At 37.3% G+C, this 5,179-nt stretch overlaps 1 long non-coding RNA gene across 1 annotated transcript; it reads left to right on the plus strand.

Moving 5' to 3' along the window:
- Nucleotides 1-2,823: 2,823 nt before the first annotated feature.
- LOC130209216 (uncharacterized) lies at nt 2,824-3,916 on the plus strand. The gene is made up of 3 exons (XR_008834568.1): nt 2,824-2,925; nt 3,420-3,588; nt 3,868-3,916. It is a non-coding gene; the product is annotated as an uncharacterized LOC130209216 (long non-coding RNA).
- Nucleotides 3,917-5,179: the final 1,263 nt, after the last annotated feature.

A 5,179-nucleotide genomic window follows, 5' to 3' on the forward strand; every position in this document is an offset into this window, starting at 1 on the left:
CACCCTGAGATGCTGAAGGCACTAGACATTGTTGGGCTGTCTTGGCTGAGATGCCTTTTCTACTGAGTATTTTTTATTTTGGAAACATTGTTTTGTAAAAAATAACACTGCTTTCAAGGCATTTCTGAACATACCAATGTCTCCTCTTTTTTACAATGACAACGTTAGTCACACGTTAGTAAAGTTAGATACACGTTAGTAACGTTAGCCACACGTTTGTAACGTTAGACACGCGTTAGCTAGCAAGAAAGAAAAGATTGACAAAACGTATCTAAAGGGAGCTAGCGCACCAACACACACATACATGGCAACAGCGTCAGATAAGATAATATTAGTAACACTAACGCTCGCTTACTGGTGCAGAAAAGTGTCTCTCTACTTCTCTCTGAAAGTCATGTATACAGCTAACAGTAACTTTCCTTGAGAAGACGACTGCTTCTGGGCCCCAGAATTCGTCTTGCTCACTCTCCCAAGTCCTCGTACTCCCATGAACCGATACCAGAGCTACAGATGCACTACAGATACTAACTGCACAGCCTGGCCTTACAAGAGCATATACGTCCATTTTACATGTTTATTATACAATTCAAACATAAATATTAACATAAACCATAAATAAGACTCGAGAGGACTCGAAAATGACTTGAGAGAGCTCCCCAAGTTATGTAAATATTATTTTTTATAACCCTAGCTTGATGCTACACATGATTGGCGCACTTTTTTGGAAAGCTGACGACCTACGGAATCCGCCAATTTCGCCAAAACCACTGTCAGACAAAGCCTCAGCAAGATATCAACCACATTCCAGTGTGAAAAAACTGAAATGTGACTTACTTAGGGATTAAACAATACTTGCTTGGTATGTATTGGTGCATCTGCTTGAGCAGAGCCCCTCTGTTGTGGAACCACAGGCTTCCAAAGTCCAGGAAGAAAGTTAGGGCATTTTGGCTCTCAGCGGACCAAAACCTACGGTTCACGAAATGTGCACTAAACGAATTACTAAAAATATTTAACTTCACTTAATCAAAGTCAAACTTTGCGGAGATACACTTAACACACAATGTTATTTTATAGGAGGAAAAAAAGCGATGATATGCATAGTTAAAAAGAGGAAATACATCCTGAAGTGTTTCTCTTTTCGGAAGTTCAACTCTGAGAGAAGCAAGTGTCCATTGATATATGAACATATGGTCTGTGTCTGCGTCATAGGAAAAACTAACAATTCTATTGGAAATAATGCAAGATAATTCAATCTGATTCATGTTTATACTGGTGAAAGAAATGACTGTATTGTGATTGACTTGACTTTATTTGATATGGACATCACCATTGCATTAGAATTGTAACTGTGATGCACTGTGTTGAAAACTGTGGCCATATGGGCTCTATGGCAGATATTGCTATAAAAACTGCATTTTCAATTCTGTAGACAGTTCCATAGTTTTTCTCCTTGAACAGAGAAGACTGTTGTCCAAATGAGGTCTTGCACATAGAAATACGACAGTTCCCGTTTCCTGAGGCCCGTGTGTTCACTCTGCTGGTGTTCTGGTGTCTTGTAACAAATTATTTAAGAAGGGAAGGAGCATGACCATGTTGGCCTTTCAAAAATAAGCTTTAATCTTGTATCGCTTAAAAAGCTTTCAAAGTTGAACATAATGTGTTTGCAAGATCTGACAATGGTGCCACCTCATTGTTTTTTGTCCATAATTTTGATGGGTTGTATCGTTGTTTGTGAGGCTTGTGACCAGGTGATGCAGTATGATAGGTGTGAGAATATCATGGCATGCATGTAAAGCTGGGCTGTACTGAATGGCAGATACTTTCTGATGAATCTGAAGCAGTTGAAATATGTTTTAACTTTTTTGCTGATGTTACGTACTTGTATACACAGTAATATAACTGTGAAAACTAGAGAAACGTGTTACAGTGCAACACTTTGATTTTTGAAAGACATTTCATCACTGTTTCAACATTCAACATGAACTAAGATTAACCAACAAACAAAACAAAATAATAAGTTCTAGTTGCCATTTAGTCTGCCCATTCAAAGCAGTGGAGAGTAACCTTGTACCCCTTGCTTAAATTCTCCTTGTTTTGACGAACTTTTTTGCAGAGCCTAAATGCATCTCACCCCATCCCCCACCCATGCTTGCAGGTGCAGATCTCAGGAGAGAACGGGGGAAAGGGGAGACAGGTGGAGAGATAGAGAGAAACACATAGAAAGAGGGAGAGACAGACAGAGAGAAAGAGGGGAGGGAGAGAGAAAAAGAGAGAGATAAGTGACTGTTAAAAAAAGAAGAAAACACGACGTAGCCTACATGACGTTTGGAGATTGAACTTTTCAAGTCATTTTAGCGCCATTTCTACGCGCTCTGCATAGCTGGAACAACGGCCTGACTCCAAGCTACATTTCTTCTTGAAGTAAGTAACATGCCTACATAATTATCTCAGCTATATTTTAATTTGAGGCTTTGTTTTCTACAATTTTGCGTCGCCCTTGCAAAAATGTTGATGTAATGTAGGTTATGGGTTTCTGCATTGAACATTAGCTAGCTAACGTTAGTTTACCAAAGGTTGGCTAAGAAAATGTTTAATTGTAATTTCTGTGGCAGGTCGGTTAAAACACAGAGGGGTTATGTGCTTCATTGCAAACTTCATAGAAATGAACCACGTTGTTTGTTTAAGTGCTTTGAAGCTGGTTGAAAACAGACCTTTGTACAAACGTGTTTTGCAGGCTGTCACAAAGCTGAACATTCTTAGAGGACAGTTGGAGGGCTGCTCAGAAGACGTGAAAGACATGGTGCACCTTCTTCTCCTATTTTGATGAAAAGGAGGAGAACCTCTTCCACTATGTCGAAGAATCATGTCTGGCAGACGAAGTAGTAGTGGAAAGCTTGCCTGTCACACCATGCATCATTGTATGTGGTAAGTTGAGATTCAGTTTTACTGAAGAAACCTCTAATATAAGGAAATATTGCATGACATACATAGTCTTGTTATGAAGTGCAATTGTGTTTCTTCCCCATCCAGTGATATTGTCTTCTACATAAGAGTGTAATAGATCCTTTAAGTTAGACCTGTCAGCTTCTTTCCTGAAGCTTTACACTGACTCGTCTGCTCCAAAATAAATGAAATGGACCAGCAATCTTGAGCTGAAAAAAGTTTAGAAGAATACACATTTGTTCATTCGGTTATTGTTATTTATTTTCAAAGCCTTATACCAGCCCAGAATGGTGTTGTTGGCTAGTCAAGATCCACCTCATCAATTTTGGAGCAGAACAGTCCCAAACTTGGAGGATCTGTTACACTTGTATGGAGGAGAAAATACCACTGGATGGGGAAGAACCACTTTTTATGACCGATTTTGGAATGGTAATGGCTGGTTTACTGTTAAATATTTTCTACCTGTATCTTTGTAGGAACCTCCTGCTATGCCTCAAGGCAGTTCATGCTAAGTGTAGACGGCAAGGTTGTGAATGACCAAATCCCAAACTTTGTTTCTGCCATCTGTTTGATGTTTGGAAGCTATTACTGCTTCAATATCCACTATCCTGTGGTTCTGGGCTCCACACTTGAGTTCCTTCAGAGGTAAAGTAATATATATATATATATATTAATTTATTTCCTCATTTAGAGCTAATCACTGTATATAGTGTTTGATTATGAATTATTGTGTTCACAAAGGTGTTTCTTCCTGATCAATCCAGAGAAGGGCACACAAGTTGAAACCAAGAAAAACAAGAAGCAACTTTCAGTGAACTTGAGTTCCTTCAGAGGTAAAGTAATATATATATATATATATTTTTAATTTCCTCATTCAGAGCTAATCACTGTAGTGTTTGATTATGAATTATTGTGTTCACAAAGGTGTTTCTTCCTGATCAATCCAGAGAAGGGCACAAAAGTTGAAACCAAGAAAAATAAGAAGCAACTTTCAGTGAACTTGAGTTCCTTCAGAGGTAAAGTAATATATAGATATATATATTTTTTGTATTTCCTCATTTAGAGCTAATCACTGTATATTGTGTTTGATTATGAATTATTGTGTTCACAAAGGTGTTTCTTCCTGATCAATCCAGAGAAGGGCACAAAAGTTGAAACCAAGAAAAACAAGAAGCAACTTTCAGTGAACTTGAGTTCCTTCAGAGGTAAAGTTATATATATATATATATATATATATATTTTTTTAATTTCCTCATTCAGAGCTAATGACTGTATATAGTGTTTGATTATGAATTATTGTGTTCACAAAGGTGTTTCTTCCTGATCAATCCAGAGAAGGGCACAAAAGTTGAAACCAAGAAAAACAAACTTGTTATATCTTGCCAGAACAAACTTTTCAGATAAGCAAGGTAGGTAAGCTACTCGGAGGGACTTTGCAGAGCTTGTTGACTAGCCATGCATTTGATTTAATAAAGCTGTCCCTAAGGAAAATTCAAGCCTTTGTTTCAGTGCTTTTGTTGTTTTGTGGCATTTCTAAGAAGAATCTCCTTTTAAGGTAAGTAAATTGCACATATATGTAAATATTTAAATTAGTAGAAGAGCAGTTTGAACAGGTAATTAAGACAATGTACTCTTATCTTGTAACATTTAATGAATTTGCCCTTGCCACCTTTCAGACATTGCATTCAAACTTGAGGTGCTGGTTTTCATGACACGCAGGAAAACGGTAAGATTCTAATCCATTTATATGCCAAAAGCAAGCAGGTTTATCTTTTTTATTTTTACTTTTAAATATTTTTTTGCCATTTGTGTTTTATTGGACAACAGAAGTAGAGAGAGAGAGAGACAGGAAACACAGTGGATTGAGAGGGAATGATCTGCAGCAAAGAGCCCACGTGGAATCAAACCTTTGTAACGTTAACCAGGTAAGGCATTGTTTTTGTTTGAGTGAATTTAGCCATTTCATTTTAATTTACAAAGTCAAAGTTGATGCTTTGTTTTTTTGTCCTCCGCTCATTCTTTATCTCCTTGGTTGTGTCTCCTTACGACGACACAACCACTTAAAGTAGTGGTTCTCAAACATCTTTTGTAAATCACATCATTTTGTGACTCCATCTGTGCTTTTATAAATACTAGAATAAAGAAAATATCAATCACTTTCAAGTAAACCAGATTGCTCCATCAGACCTTTAAAAATTGCAATCACTAGAACAATGAAAATAAAGTTATATTTGAG

This window comes from Pseudoliparis swirei, chromosome 19 (genome assembly GCF_029220125.1).
Source record: "Pseudoliparis swirei isolate HS2019 ecotype Mariana Trench chromosome 19, NWPU_hadal_v1, whole genome shotgun sequence".
Classification (NCBI taxonomy): Eukaryota; Metazoa; Chordata; class Actinopteri; order Perciformes; family Liparidae; genus Pseudoliparis; species Pseudoliparis swirei.